The 17,346-nt window shown below is 39.6% G+C and overlaps 1 long non-coding RNA gene across 1 annotated transcript; it reads right to left on the reverse strand.

Moving 5' to 3' along the window:
• Positions 1-634: 634 nt before the first annotated feature.
• Positions 635-1,606, reverse strand: LOC134619467 (uncharacterized). The gene is made up of 2 exons (XR_010091989.1): positions 1,309-1,606; positions 635-847 (listed from the first exon to the last, which is right to left on the reverse strand). It is a non-coding gene; the product is annotated as an uncharacterized LOC134619467 (long non-coding RNA).
• Between the last annotated feature and the right edge of the window lie 15,740 nt (positions 1,607-17,346).

Below are 17,346 nucleotides of genomic sequence, written 5' to 3' on the forward strand. Positions count from 1 at the left end.
GAAAACAGAATGCTGATGAGGGGTCTTAAATGAGTGAGCTGAGTGAGCTGATTGTGAGTTTCTGGTGTGTGAAGAAGTTTTACCATGGCACACATTTGGTTACATGAGAAGAAACTTATTATGTGATGAGACAACAGGGTTATGCTGTATGTTGTGTGTGGCTGATTGGATGAATGTTTGAGATTAAACTGGCTGTTGATTTGTCTTTTGTTACTAAGTTGAGCCTGCCAAATGGGTTGTTACAATTTATCCCCCTGGCATGAAAAACACGTGTCATGACTTAACAAGGCCTTTCTTTCCTTTGCTTTCCTTTCCCAGATAGCAAGGAAACATTGAAACAATGTTGAGTCAATATCAGGCGACGTCATTGAAGCAACGTTGAAGTGTGACGTTGACCCAACATCACTCTTGCACCCATTTTTAACGTTGAAACAACGTCAGGTTTTGATGTTGAATCAATGTTGAAACCTGACATTGATTCGACGTTATATTTTCTAACACTGTTGACATTGAAACAATGTCAGATTCTGATATTGAAACACTGTTGAGATACGGTATTGATTTTCCACCTCTTTCACACAGTTGCTTTTTATTGAAAAAAAACAAAAAACCAAAAAAGGTCAATAGACATGTATCATTTGCAAAATACTTTATTAAAAGACAAAGTTTCCTATTTACATTTCTATGTTTCACGTCACTTTTTATTATTTACTCCGGGATGGGGATGGATGATGTGCTTCCTGCGCGCCACCCGTACGATCTGGAGCATATCTGAGCCATTTCTGGACTGCTTGAGCAAAGACCAACTCAGACATAGAGTTCGCCCCTACCTGCTGCGCCAGGCCATCTAGGACAAAAAAATAGACACACACACAAAAAAAGGGAATTAGAGCACATGAATAAGCTCTTGTTAATTGTCTTCAGCAGGGAGAAAGTATGTAAACTCCTAGGCTGATAAACATGAAAGTCACCAGGCAGAAATCAGCAAACTGCCGCATTTGATTCCCAAAGAGCTATAAGCTGAAAATGCGATATGTCTTAGCATGGTGTGCCGTGTATCCTTTAAAAAAAAAAAAAGAAAACATGGGGTCCTCGGGCTGTACAAAGTGTACAACCCGAGGACAAAACAAGCCGAAGACCAAAGACTCCATCTCCAGATTAACCGGACATGAAAGTCTTGTTATTAAGAAAGACAAAGTAATATAGCAAAAAACAGACATAGGAAATGTGAAACGCACCCAGCACATCAATTGATCCCTTTATTGTTCACTTTAGGCTCATAAAACTACAATAAATGTTAAAACTTACCAAATATGCATCTGCACAGCGCTGTCTCTTTAAATGCCCTTTTTTGCTTTGTCTGGTCCTTGGTATTTTTTCCCTGCCCAGTTGAGTACAGAGGCCAGCTCCTTTGTAATGGCATAAACCATTACACGGCGGACTCGCACCTCCAGTGTGGTCCAGCAGCACCAATCAACGCAAAGCGTCTCACCTATAGACACATTTTATGAGATGGAATTAGCGAGTCTCATGTCTTAAATGTGTATGCAAGTGCTTGTGTGTTTACTTCATGTAATTGATGATAGAAACATGTCATTTAGTTTTCCCTAAAGCCTGGTTTTCAAGTCATACAAAGAATAAACCAAAGTATTGGCAGTGCAATGTATTTCTATTCCCTTTTGTTGGATATTCATTTGTTAGTTCTTGTAACTGCTAAAAGTGTTTACTAGTTTTTGCCTGTCACATATATTTGTTATACCATGTAAACTGTGAAATTCCAAGATTTTCAAACTTGCCTTGTAATAGTGGCCTCACAGAGTCTCTGGAATCTACAGAAAAAAAAAAGTCACAACAAGATGACATTCAGGAGTATAAACTGGTGTTTTGAAGATAAGAGTACAATGACATTGTGATGCAGCTTTAAAGCTTTTTTAAAAGCATACCATCTATAGGGAAGACATCAGACTCTGCATGCTGGCGAGATCGCAAAGCTGTGTCGGTTTGTGCCGGAGTGGCAAAAGGTGCCGGAAGCTGGGTGGGGCATTATGATGGTTGCTATCAGTGGGCTGGGGGGCAGACTGCGGAGTGATGAGGGCTGTTTAGAAAAAGATAATTTTTTAAGTATTTAAGAATACAGACAACTTGTCAAAAAAGTTTCCTCGTGTCAGACACAGATATGTACACAGACACTAGACAGTATTTTATTACCTGGTATTTTCACTCGAGGGGCCTGGGGAAACCGTTTTTTTGTAGGCTGCTCATCCTCTGAGTCCGTATATGTGTACAGGGGATTTGGTCTAAAGAAAAGAAATTAAAAACGGTCTTAAGTAATTGTAAATATGCTTTTGGCATATTGTTTCCTAAAGTTAGTTTGATTTCTAACAACACACACAGGAAACAGAGACTTGCAAGAAGGTACAGTATACAATGAATTTTTGAAGTGCACAAGTGTACACGGCTTTGCATTTTTAAAAAGTTTACAAACTTCCACTTTTTGGACTATATTATGTGGTGATATTGCAGTATGCAAGCACCACAGATATGTATAAAAGACAAGATCATAAATTCTTAACAATCAAAGATATGTTTGTGAATATAAAGGTTTTACTTGTGCTTTCTTTTAAGACTGGTCTGGGTTTCTTCTTCGGACTGAAGGTCAGACGTATCACAGCGTTCACGTGGATATCTCTGAAGACTGCGTTCTGCTTCGTGAAATGTGCCTGGAAATACAAACACAATGTACGGCCAGACATACATTACCTGTGGACAAAAGGTGCAAACGCATAGAAAAATCAGCGGTTTCAAAAATGCGCTGGTACGTGTGGACGTAGCCTTATTCATTATTCAAGGCACAAACGGAAAGTCATGTACGCGTGCAACGTAAAGTTAGGTGAGCGTGCAACGTACAGTCACGTGGGCATGCTGCGTGAGCATTCAAACTGAGTCTAAAGTTTTCGTGTGCGCATTGAAGCGAGTGCTCTCCAATCATCAAAAGTAACAAAGTCATTGAACACGTTTATACAGTTAACTTTACGTTTATCAATCATATATCACAGATTTAGAATTTTTTGTAGTACTAAGCAACTACAGAGCGAAAGTCTGGGTCAAGCGCCGAGGCGACGGCAAGAACAAAGGAAACCTCGAAGCGTTAAAGCTAGCTTTGTAAGGGAATATAACGAAGAAATTATGAAACGAAAATGTTTTCTTTGTTGATATACTTTGTTCGCAGTGCAATTTATTTGTTGCCGGATTGTAAGAAGTAGACACAATTTAAATAACAGTAAAAAAACTCGTTAATGTACAACATTAACAAGTTTTTTTTTACTGTTATTCAAATGCAAACATGGAAATACCGAGTAGGAAAAAAAATCATTCATTCTTACCTTATACTAATCGTGGTGCGGGCCAGTGCAGTGCATGAACTGATGCCTTCTCCGGTCAATTCCGCTGAGAGTAAATTAAATGTCCCGCTCTACTGTAGAAGACAATGAATACCGGGGGGGGGGGGGGGTGTACCAATGTGAGAGGGGTGCTGCGGAATAGTCCAAGTGATCGCTGCTTTAATTTCCCGGTCAACTATACATAAATTGCACGTAGACACGATTTTTTAAAGCTGGTGAACTAGACCAAGTCATTGATAACAAATGAACAATAAATCTACTTTCTCTGGTACTTTATACCCGATCAGTTGCAATGCAATTTAATGCTCAACTACAAATCGATGGTTTTTGATGATGACCGGAGCCGAATGATCGTCAACTATAAATAGACGTTTTCTCGATGTTGTTGTTGTCACCTGGTCGACTATAAATAGATCAAATATCAATGACAAAAAAACAACGGTGAATCAACATCGTTACAACGTCTCTATAGTAAGACCGTCGGTTTACCACAGTATTTCAATGTTGTTACAACATTGGCATTTCAACCCCGACCATATACGACGGTTCGGATGAAAAATCAACATAGATTCAATGTCGTCTTGCTATCTGGGTTATTTTCTTTCCTTTCTTTTTATTTTGTTACTTTCATGGTGCACTGAAAGTTTCGTTTGATGATCTCTGTTTGAGCAGAGATGCACGATTAGAACAGAAGCGCTATACGACTCGTCGTCGAGAAAACTGTTGCAAAGTGAGTTTCTCCAAAAATTAAAATGGGCTCAGGAGAAAGCCACTTATTTGGGACAATCAGAAAACAAGTCCCTGCCAAAAAGGATTCACCGAGGTAATCCGATTCTAAAGTTTTTCTTTTCCTTTTGAAATGACGTCATTGCTGGCAGTAGAAACTTATTGCGTCACGAAAGGTTCTACTGTCAGCAAATAAAAAATGGGGACTGACTGGACTGACTGGACTGACAAGACTGACTGACTTAACACCATTGTGTGAAGTTAACCCCCACCTGACAAAGGTGTGGATGTATCTCTGTGTGTGTCTTCTGTTGCAGGAGCAGAAGGAGACCACAGGAGGAAACTTGGGTCACATGACTATGTGAACTCTGCAAATTTAACCTTGTAGTTTAAAATTTTCTGTGTCTGTGAATTCACCATGGGTGTGTCATTAACTACTTTGTGTTGCTCACAGAGATTACTGTGAGAAAGAGTGTATACAAATGCGCAGCGCTAACATTTATATTTCTTTTTACAGCAGATGGTTAATCATGTGATTTGATCATGTGATTTATAGCAGAACACAACTTAATGATGTTTTTATACCACAGGATTACTGAGATTTTGTGTGAAGAAAACTGTGGTTACAGGCTGTGCGTTGATGATGAAATTACACTGTGTTGTGGAGAAAATATGAATGTTACAAGGGAGACGTGAATACAGTGTGACACTGTGTTTGAAACCAGTGTTACTTCTTTTTACAGCATCTCTGGAATCTGGATGGCCGGCACCTGACCACCAGGATGAACCGTGTGTTGGCTAATGTTTGTTTTTCTTTAAGAGTGCTTGTAAAGGATTCAGCACAGACAAACAAGTGACAATTGAACAAATGTGCAGTGGTTACAGAATAGTTGAATATGGGGCTCATTAGCTGGCCACTATTGAGCTCACAGTGATAAAAATGAGTGGAGTGACATTGCTTAAGGAAAGTCACAGATTAAATTGGGATGATTCATGATTTGGGACAAATTATGATAATAATAGTGATTTAATGATTGGAGAAAACCTGCACATGATGTTTGTCTTTTATGCTGAATACCTTATTACTCTTATGATCTATAGTTGGTTGTAAATGTGTAGTTGTTTTAACTTAAAGACTTTATCTTCCAGGATACAGGCTCCAGGTGGAGTTGAGAGTTAGACAAGCTAAACATTTAATTGCTGACTGATGTTTTTACACAGGGTCACAGCTTGGAGTGAAGCTGCTCCAAGGGACAAACCCTGGAGATTGTTTTAGGGAGACTGTGCAACATTCTTGTACATGTCTCATTGGGGAGTTGACACATGGCGGAAGCCATGTGGCGAGAGGAGTGTCATTTTAATTTGCAGATGTCGTGAGGTGCCATGATGAGAAGGAGTGACTGAGAGGATCGTCCATAAGATGGAAGCTGAGGCCTGGAGAGAGTCTTCAGGAGTATCGGAGATCGCCTTCAGCACAGAGAGCTGTGCTACTGAGCTTCCAGGAGATCGTCATGAGGAGACTCTGCACAGCAAAATCTTAAATAAGATGAAAGAGTTTCGACGTTGACATTGAGGAAGACAACTAAGGTGTACGACGTGCTCTGCCTTTAAAATCTTCAGCAACGTTGAATCATGAGAGCTTGAGGGAGCGTGCCAGGCTCCAAAAAGTGACAGCGCAGAGGAGGTCCAGCGATGGACTTGTGGTTCTGTGAACAGCACAAATGCCAGGTGACTGTGAAATAACTAACAGCACTTTTTCCACAAGTGAAGCCAGTAACTTACTATCCTACCAGATTAGCTCTAGTTGCTTGTGCTTTACCTCCATGCGTGAGATCAGTATGTGCAGCAGCTTAAGCTGTACAATGTTTCAGGAAATAGTTTATTTCACCTTTTGACATTGTTAGTTCAACACGAGGTAGATGTCTACTACTGCAGACTAAAATTACATTTCTGTCACCTACAGACACTTGTCTTTAATGTTACTGTTACTCTCATAACCATACATAACCATAAAGTGATGCACAATTCTGAATCCGTCAAACCTTTTGCCAACGAAAGAAGAGGGCACTTCTCATGAGTGTAGACAGCACGTAGAGAAAGAGTGTAAGTCGAGGGATGACTTAATAGATGTGCCATTTGGTGAGGGAAAGGTTTGGTTGTTGATGGTTTGAGTTTTACAACAGTAGAGGGACAGACTAAAACAGGTTTTACTGTAGAAGATAGTGAGAAAGGTATCTGTGCAGGACAACTAGCGTGTTTCATATTTGCTTGAGTAGCAGAGATAGTAGGTTTAACGGAAGTGTGTAACGCTGAAGAGTGTCAATATACACTGATAGTCAATATGCATTTGCTACATTACATTTCTTTGTGATGCAGTGGGTCAGACGAGGTGTGACAGCCTCTACAGGGAAACCTGTAGAACACGCCAAACTCTTGCAAAATTTGCTGGAGGCAGAGTTTTTACCCAGTAGGATTGCCGTTTGTAAATGTGCAGCACACATGTGAGGGAAAGATCCAGTTGCATTAGGGAATGCTTTTGCAGATAGGATACCAAGAGAGGCAACTTTAGGAGCACATGGTGTTAACATTTTAGCAATGCAACACCAGCAGACGTTGGCTATTATGCGGGATGCACTGGTAGACATGCAGGGCCACTCACCTACTGCAGGAAAAAAAATGTGATCTACAGAAGGAGCGAGCTTGCAGGATGGTGTTTATTATCTGTGTGATAACCCAATACTGCCTTAGAATTTGTATAAGACTGCTGCTATTTTGCGCCATGGGCTTTGCCATGTCGCAACAGGAGGGAGATGATGGCAGCAATAGTTTATACTTTAAGATTAAATACCTGAACACATTAGCAGATTGGATGCTTAAAATGTTTAAAAGCAAAGAAGTCATGAGAGCAAATGATCTGCCAGATGATTCTGTTTCTTTACAGGAGCAGAGTCTGAAGTCTGGAGATTGGATGTTGACAAGGCCATGGAGAGGAAGTGCTGGTCCAGTCCATGGTGGAAAGGTTTCTATCAGGTGCTGCTGACGACGACCACAGCAGTGAAGATTGCTGAAAGGATTACTTGGATACATCAAGCGCACTGCAAGAAGGTGACACACATCCAGGCCAGCTCGGGGTAAGTGGCAGGAAGACCGGGTACAAAGGGGGGGGAAAGCCTCCAGGGCCCCTCGTCTCAATCCGGTGAAGAAACCAACTGAGCCACAGGTACTCATCAGAATGGCTGGGAATGTGCTGTGCGCCTTCTTGTGCCTGTGGACCCAGAGTGGGATGACAGGAAGAGCACTGGGACAGAGCAAATCACACCCAGTACCCGCATGGGGTTTTCAACTAACTACTGATGGCAGTTTGTGAACACAACCGCTCACATAAAGAACGAGACCAATGGTTATGCTTGTGATGCCACTGGCTACACATTCTTTTGGACTGTGGCCATATAGCATCACTGAGAGCGAGACAGTTTATTTGGTTGCCTTAGCAACACATCCAGGAGTAAACATACTTGGAACACTGCCAACTTTTCAACTTCTGAACCCGAATGGACGGTTGATTCACCAGTAGCTGGGAAGGTGAACTGCTCTGGTAAGACAGACCTGCTAGTCTGACTCAAAGTGTCTGACTTGCTGCAGGACATTGAACAGCTAAATGAACTGGAAATAGGCCAGTTGCCTATGTGTATGAAGGGCAATGGATTAGTCCAAGTACCATGGAATTTGTGCAACATCACGTATTCTTTGTGTCCTCTGCAAGAAGGATGTAAACAGAGAAGCTTTTGTCTACATTTACATCATGAACACTTCGCTAAGCTGGTTGAGACTTTGAGCCAAGAAGATCAAAACAGCTTGATCCAATTTCCTTTACAAAGCTTTTCCTGTGGTGACAACAGGACAGGAGAAGAGTTGTAAATGCAGATAATTCACCAGTTGACTCTAACCCCCACAGGATGCCTAAAGTGAGAAGATTTGGGGGATTGATAGGAGTCATAAAGAAGGGTGTTGACCAGGCTACAGCTTTGAAGTCAGCTGAGAGCCACATGGACAAACGATAAAGTCAACTGATGTGTTTGAATGTCTATGTCTGTATACAGTTGGATTGTAGTGACATATGATTTTTGAGTATGTTGATTCTTCTTGTTTGACTGTTACATTCAGTTGTTTACTTGCAGGAATACATAATGAATCGCACGACAGGAGTAGATGCACCACAAGGCTGGAGAGCTTGGTTAATGTCTGGTCCTTGGTGGCATCTTCTTTTGAAAATATTAATTCCTGTTTTTGGACTGTTGACATTTGATTTGCTTACGTATAGGATGTAGTTTACTGTGTATGAGATCAACGACAAGCAGGTTAACTGCTTACATGTATTAACTGTGAACTTTTGCATCGATAGAAGGTGAATGAAGAGGAGCTGTGTATGAATGAAATCTACACTGACACGGTCCAAACAAGGGGTGCATAAGTTGAAATTTAAGTATATACAATGACAAAAAGGGGGGAAATGTTAGGTCTAATTGTTGAATGTTGCCATTGTGTTTCTTAAATTTGTACAGTCTTAGTTCAAGCAGTAGGATCAAAGCCATTCCTTTGATCCTAACCACCTCTAACCACTTTGTGCTGGGGGAGGTTTTATTGCAGATACATCCTATCTGGAAGATCTGCTTCTTCTTTTGATGTAAACTTCCTGCGTTTACGACCCTTTGGTCAGCAGGAGGTAACACACACACACACACACATGTCTGGTTTGCTATCCTCGTGGGGACATCCCATTGACATAATGCTTTCCCTAGCCCCTTACCCTAACCCTAACCATTAAAAATGAATGCCTAACCCTAACCCTTACCCTAAACCTAACCATAACTTAATTGTAACCCTGACAGTAAAACCGCATTTTGAGTGTGAAAATTGCTTTCAACCCCGAGGGGACCTGGATTTTGGTCCCCACGGTGCAGAAAGTCCCCACCAGGATAGTAAAAGTCAGATTTTGGTCCCCACCAGGATAGTACGAACCCGTACACACACACACACACACATTCTTACCTACATACAGAAGTTCACACATATACATATAATGCCTTAGAACCATGTGGGCGTTGCTTTGCTGTGTTTTGTGTGAACTGTCTCTCAATAAAAGGCAGCGAGAGGAGGCCGGATTTGGGGTAATTTTCGTGCTGGACACAGATGAGGCCTCCCTTGCGCAAGTAATCGATCGAACGCTGTTGCCTTGTTTTTCTTTCATGATGAATAAGTCTCTAGAACTAGCGGGGTTTGTGGGAACAGACCCAACAAAAACAAAAAACAAAATAATAACATTAATAATAATAATAATAATAATAAGAGGCACCTGAGTCAGTTATGATGTGAGGTGGGTAATTGTTAAAAGTAGTCTGATTTACGCTTAAGGTTTGCTCAAATTCAGTATAATGATATATGAGATGAAGAAAATAAGGAAAACACCTAAATTAATCAGGTGCATAGAGACACTTGAACTGATTGAAAACCTGTCATCCTAGATGAGACATTGTTAAGATGAAGAGCAAACCTATACTAACAACTAATACGCCAAAACCCTGTATACAACAGCTAAGACTACAGGTTTGAAAAGCTGAATTAAATATGTGGATATTACTAAGCTAATGAGCAAGTTATACACTTTTTATTTTTTATTTCATTTGTCTTTTAGAGCAGAAGCTGCATATTAAAGCTCACACATGCAGCTGTCTGTGAGCTTAGTTTTTTCAGCAACTTTTTCTTTTCTCTTTTTGCCTTACTGACATCGGCATTTTGTTTTTGTTTGTTTGTTTTGTAAGTTTGGAAAACAAATTTGTGATCATACTTGTGGATCACAGTGACACATAATGATTAGGCATATGACTTACTAATGCCTAGTTTTAGAGCTGTGAGCTATGAGCTGTAAGCAATGCAAAGTTTTTTCCTAAGTTAAAAGTTTGAAATATGTAAGATGTGTGAGTTCTTTGAAAACAAAAATAGAAATGACCTAAATGCCTTAAGTCAAAATGAAGTCTTGCGTCTACATTGAAAAGAAATCAGAAGAAGCATTCAGTAACTTGAAAATAGCCTTTCTACTTACATGTAGATGGGGGTGCAGGTTACATGAGGTGCAGTTTTAACACAGGCATTTGGAAAAAAACAACGTCCGCTTGCATTTTACTCCTGCAAATTAGACTCTGTTGTGTGCAGGCCTGTGCAGCTGCAGCAGAGGCAGTAAAAAAGTCAGCTGACATTGTTTTAGGCCACACTTTGATCATCCAAGTACCCCACGCAGTGAAAAACAGGAGCAAATTTGTCTTGTCTCACACATGTGAGTCAACTCTCAAATGCTGGACACTTATTGTCGCTATATGGAAAGTTCGACAGAGAGTTCGATTAGTCTGCAAAAACTAACTAATACAAAAACAGGAAATATGTGTGCCTGTGGTGTGTGTGTAATAGGAACTACATGCCCATAAAAGGAGCTGTCTGTGTCTAAGAAGCAGACAGAGAGACGCACAGAAAGTCAGTATGTTTTTTTTTAGCAGTACATCGTTTTGCATTTGGCAGCATAGAGGAATGATTAAATCTACTGGAAACCCAGTACAACATGGAGATCTTCTAAAGATACTATTAGAAGTGATTACATTGCCAAAACAGTTAGCATTGTGTAAATGTGCTGCACCTCAGAAAGATAAATCAGAAATAACTAAAGGTAACAACTTTGCAGATCGAGCAGCTAAGTTAGCCGAACAACGAACTGTAGACACATTAATGTCTGCATCCATTATGCAAATATGAACAAAGAGCAGCGCCGACTACAGAACAGGAGAAATGGTTAAAGTGTGGAGCACAACTATAATATGATTTGATGTTGTGAAGGTAAACCGATACTCCCCAAGTCCCTGTGCAGAACAGCAGCATTAGTGACACACGGGGTGACCCATGTGTCCTCAGGGCGGATAGTCCAGGTCCTTAATACACACTTTTATACTCTAGTGATTATAGATTTATTCACAAAATGGCCAGAGATTTATCTAGTGTAAAAAGCAGATGCAATCTCAGTTGCAAAAAGTGAACCTTAGAAAAATCCGTCAGAGAAACAACTCTGGCAGAATGTATGGCAAAACTACTAGAAAATAAGGATATTGTTTTGAACAATAAACTGCCGTAAGACTCTCTAGTCTCTTGCAGGTTGAAACCAAGTGTTATTGACAACACCCACAGCCTGTAAAATTGCAGAGAGACCCTCCTGGATACATCAGAGCCACTGCAAAAACGTTGAGATCCCGGGAAGTCCCGACACCAAGGAGGAAGCGCCTACGCTTGGTTGTTTCGGGGGTGAGGGTGGTAAGTGCGTTCTTGGGGCCCCCGTAGGGTAAGCCCGCACTCCAATCTCTATCCGATCAACTTTAGGCAGCCAGGTGTAGGTGTGAAGGGGAACCCTGATGCTTACCTTGACTACAAAGCTCACCCTTAGAGGACCCCAGCCGATGCCAACAGCAGCCGAGCCACGAGGCAGACAGAGAAGATGGACGTACGACAACTTACACCTAATGGACATGACACAAGATCACATCCATCCTTGGATGAAAAATGCCTGATACAGATATGTGTTTAACAAAACCACAGAGAAAGACTGTTACGTCTGCTCGCACATGCCGAGCACAGTAACACAACCATATATGGGAAACACCCTGGGACAGGTGCACTAATTCTGATCTCTGACCACCTTCAGAGTGACATTTGTAAAGTGCACAACAACAACAACAACATCATCATCCTGATCCAGGAAGAAACGCTCAACTTCAACAGTCAGACCACATGACTCAACCTGGGAAACCGACGTACCTGAAGAATTCAAACTTTGGACAATTGGACAAAAGGTACTCAACTCACTCTTCCTGTGGGCAGGAGTTGGAAAACATGCTCTCAGAAGTGAGATAATGGACTATAGATTCGGCTTGTTTCTCAAAGCATGCTGCAAGGTTAACGAGGGACAACATCAAGAAATAGACGCTCTCAGAATTGCTGTAATGCATCATCGTGTAGCACTGCACATGATTTTGGCTGATAAAGGAGGATTGTGTTTTATTCAACACAAACGCTACATGCTGCACCTACGTACCAGATAATGTACATTATTGGAACATGGCTTCAGATGCTATAGAGACTGTTGACTGTTTTCCTGATTTTATTTTGTTTTCTTTATTTGAGTTATTCCTTGTTTAAAAGCTGTAATTTCACAAGTGATAAGTTTGTCATTTACAGCATACGCAGATGCATCACAAACTGAAATCAATGAAGATCATGAAGACTTTTCTTCCTATTTGTTTCATGAAGATGAAGTGCTAATGATGTAGTAACTAAGAATGTGAAAGACAAGTAGTTACTTATTGTACATTTCATTTTTCTGATAAACAGGGCCGGATGTCAGAAGAAAATTATGTTTTGATCAGTTACATGAAATGTATTCTTTTTATAATTAAGCACATGTCTATTTGACTTTTCACCTAGTAACTTGTGTGCTGAACTTATGCAGCTACTAACCGCTTCCTGTCTTCAGAGAACATTTAGATGTAGAGAAGAGAAAGCTCAGCTCTTTTACGAGAACATACAGATGTAAAAAGGGAAAGTCCCGCTACTGGAGTGACATTGTTATATTTGTAACACACACACACACACACACACACACAGAATAATCTTGTATAAATAAAGAACGCAGACGGTGACAAAGCGCGAGTCCATGAGTGTCTCCTGTGCGAGCGCTCTGTGACCGTCCTCGCGAGTAAAGAACTGCAGTGTGCTAGTGTTTTCTAACTCAGACGTCTCAGCTGAAGAACGGCAGGGTGATTTGAAGAAATCCCCTGTCACTACCTGACAAGGTTAACTGTCTTCAGAACACTGCAGAGGCCTTATTGACAGTATTTGGCTCTACATATCTGTGTGAGCAGATTTTCTCTCACATGAGTGTCCTCAGGTAGCCGTCTGAATGCTGGACACTCGGAGACCTGTGTCTCTGAGTGGGAGACCAGAGATCACATTAACATGTGTATCTCTGTATTAACAAACATGCCATATTGGCCCAGTTTATTTTTCTTATCATTGTTGTGAGGAGACCATAAATAGCATTTGCATTTTCTGTATTTGCTGTTATGGAGTTCTTGTTATGGATAAAAAGTGTATTTTTTTGTTTCAAAATAGCTGATAATTATTCGCTGATAGCTGCCAACATCTGCAAACAAATATAATTAGTGTGAATGCTTGTAAAAGCATTCACAGTATTGTTCTTCTAATCTTTATTATTATTATATATTCCGTACGTTTTTTGGCATCTATCTCCTTCAAAACCGTTCAACTTAGAAAAACCATTCAAACACCGTTAGATTCCTCTTCTTTTGGACATGACTGCTTCTACTTTTATCATTTATAACATTTATATTTTTAAAATTATTCAACTTTTTTCAACAAAAATTTCCCATGTATTTCAATGGGGAGACCCTTCAAATCCTCATTCAACTTACTCATTTTCAAACTGTATCTACTTCCACATACGTTAACATAGAGCCACCATTCAAACTTTAAAACGAAGACAAGACATTCAACTATTCAACTTGTATTTATCTTTTCAATATCTATTATACTTTTTCTTCAGTACCAGTTTAAGTTTCATGAGGTTTTTTCACCCGTTTCAGAGTTTATAATGGGTGTGTATGGGACGGAATGTTGCCGCTAGAGTGAGACAGCTCAACTGGTAGAGTGAGAGCAGGGGGGGAATTAATCTTAAAATATTTTCTTAAAACTGCTGCTGTGTCCGCAGCGTTTCGTCTACAGGTATGATTTTACCCTCAAAACGTAGCCATCGCTGTCCTCTTTCATCCAATGTGTTTACTATTGTACTAGGTGTTATGGTTCTTTCATAAATGTCACCAAAGCACAGCCTACTCCCTCCAACTCTTCCATAGACTCTAATGTTAAAATGGCTCAGAAGGTTCGTTTGAAAATCAGAAGAGCATGGTGTCTTTACACTGTCACCACGTCCATATAATAAACTCCACAGGCATGAAAACCGAGAATTAGGTAGACTAGACATTGCTGCCGCTCACGGTGAAAGAATTTTGTCAATACGACTTGTACTTTTCATTTGGGAGCGATTTGTTTTGGCTTGACTTTTCTGTTCATTTTAAGCAGCAAAAGTGAGGTGCATGTCTGTGTCCGTGTGTATGGAGCCATTGGGTGCAGTCACTATAGAAACCAGGCTCACACCTGCCTGCCTAACGAGCTCTGTCTCTCACTGTGCCAAGATTCATCTTAAACACTTCTCTTTCAACTGCTGCTGTGTCCACAGTGTTTGCTCTACAGCCATCATTTTACCCTCAAAACGTCGCCATCGTTGTTCTCTTTCCAGCACCGTGTCTTTCAAAGCTCAGACATTTAAACTTTTTAAACTCTGTGGATCCAAGTGGAGGGATCACATTTTAGTCATTCAGTTAATCAAAGAATATGAACTTTTTATATTTATTCAGATGTTTTCTGACGCTAAATTTTCTTTTCTCATTACTTAGGTTTTTCTAATTTACATTTAAAAGACTTTCAGCTATTTTCCAACTTCTTCTTTGTGCACTTCAGCTTTTAGCAGTTTAGCACTTTTGTTTTCAGGTTAAAAATTCAGTTTTTTTTTCTCTCATTCAACATTTTTAACTTAAATTCAGCAATTAATTCATTTCAGTGCATACATTCAGATTCAAGCATTCACACTGCAGTTTCTTCAGAAAATGCACTTTCTAGTTCTATAAAGTTGTTCTATATAGTGTGTAACTGTTCATATAGAGCGTTATTAAATTTATTGCTAATGCAATCATATGGCACACTGACTTCTGAGGAAATTTTAAATGGCACTCGCCATCAGAAAGGTTGCCTACCCCTGGTGTAGAAGGTAAGTAGAAGCTTACACAGCACCATCAGCCATCATGCTAAATTTGCATTTTCAAAAGTCAATGCAGCCAGACTCAAACCTGATTATAAATGTTCAGGAGACACTGTTTAACGTTTAGTGTTAACTTAAATCACTCATCATTTATAGTATTACAGAGTTCGGGGTTATGGGTTAGCACCATCATGTTAGCCGTAACTTTATTAACTAGTAACTTAATTAGTCATGATAGAAGCTAATATTTCTGTCCTAACATGGTTTGAATATGTTTCACTAGAAAATAAGCTAACATTTACAGCATGACTTTAAGCTAGCACCATAAAGACGATAAAAGACATTGCAATATGTACAAATGCATCTGAAAACTGTTATCTTAGCAGTGGTCGTGCTACTCCATACAGCCACTTTAATATTACTGACACTTGCTGACACTCCATTTCAATGGTGTTACCTGTAAACTAGTGGTGGGCGAATCGATCCAAATATCGATAGTATCAATACCAAGTCGCAATTGGTATCGGATCGATACTAGCCTGGTGAGATCGATTCTTTACTTTGAGTTCTGCTCATTTACAATGCTGTGCTTTCGGCAAAGACGAAACAGCCAGGTCGTTGGACTCGCCGCATCTGTGTCAGCGAAGAGCAGGCACACTTTGCCCCCCCCCCCTTATGTTTCGGTGTTGCTGTCACGTGAAGTGACTTAGACACTTTGGGGGTTGTTAAGTTGTTTACATATTAATTATATTTTTACCAGGTGTTTTTGTTGTTGAGAATTTTAATTGTAATGTTTGTATTATAGTTTATCAACAGTATTTGTTTTAATTTGTTTACTGGTTTGCGTGCACTTAAGATTAAAAAAAAAAAAAAGATCGCCACCACGGCAGACCCGATGGCATTTTCATGCTTCGCAGCATCATTTATCCTTACAATCAGGGGCGATTTTAGCCCATTTTTGGGGGTGCTTCACCCCAAAGATTTCTTACTTTTTTTTTTGACAATATTTGCTGAATGTGTGACTCACTACTAAAAATATAAAAAGCATACAGTACTTGGTTGAGACGTAACATTTTAAGAACAAAAGTATAGATTTTTTTGTTAGTGATCTTAATGGTATTCTTTTCATATTAATGTAATTTTTCATCTAATTGAATACAATCTATTTGTGTGTGATTGTCAGTCCAAAGAGGGAGCGAGGAAAGAGGGGAATGTGAGGAGAAAGTACAAGGTCAGGAAGAACCAGGTAAGAAAACAGACAGGGAACAGTGACAGGCAAAAGAGAAACTATGAAACTGACGAAGAGAAAAAAAAACCCTGATTTTACTCATACAGTCTGGAAGTTGTGTCCTCCCTATATTAAAGCTGCTATCTGCAAAACAAACTGGGTTGAAACATTTTTGACCCTCTTTAACAACATTCCAACATAACATTATAATTGATTGGGGAGATTAAAATGAATGATATATTTTTATGTGGTTCAGCCACAGCTCTACTAAAACCTCAGCCAGTAATAGGTAGGCCAACTTTTGGACCATCCAGTTGTCTGTATGACTGCCGCAGTACGTACATCACATTTGCACACTATCAGAAAGTGCCAAACAGAGCCCTGGTGGAGTGAGGAGCTGTAAAGAGAAGCAGAGTGCTCTGTTTATATTCTAAAAATGTTTTAAGCTAGCTTGTTTCAAAGATTCTGTACAGCAGCTTTAAATGTTGTCCAAAAGCACACATACACTTACCTTATCAGTGTTTCTCAAACTTTTTACAGTGCACGCCACCTGAGAAAATGTCAAGCTCTCCCAAGTACCACTATGAAAGCATGAAACTCATAAATCTTACAACACAAAATTAGTATTATTAAATTAGTTAAATTAGTATCTGAAGTAAAGATTTTTTCATACATTGTATACATTCTACCACGGGCAAAGTTGCCTCCATTTTTATAGTTTTTTTTAATTAATATTTTGTAATAATTTATTCTGTTTTGGGAGTGATTTTTATGTATCTGTATTATACTGTTGACTTTTTACTCACTATGAGCATCATTCATTACCCCCCTCCCCTGTAATTAAAGTTAGGATATGTATTTTTTTTTATTCCAATCCATTCTTCTTTTGCAGCATTTTAATAACCTTTATCAGATTTGATGGTTTTGTTACAGACTTTTCAAAAAAGTGTTTTATTTTTCTTTCAAGGATTAAATTGTGTTAAAATATACAAAACAGTGATGTCATGTTTTGTGACGAGGACCCAGGCATAGAGACTTGATGAATTTAAGAATCTTATGATTTA

Source organism: Pelmatolapia mariae, linkage group LG20, assembly GCF_036321145.2.
Source record: "Pelmatolapia mariae isolate MD_Pm_ZW linkage group LG20, Pm_UMD_F_2, whole genome shotgun sequence".
Taxonomy (NCBI): Eukaryota; Metazoa; Chordata; class Actinopteri; order Cichliformes; family Cichlidae; genus Pelmatolapia; species Pelmatolapia mariae.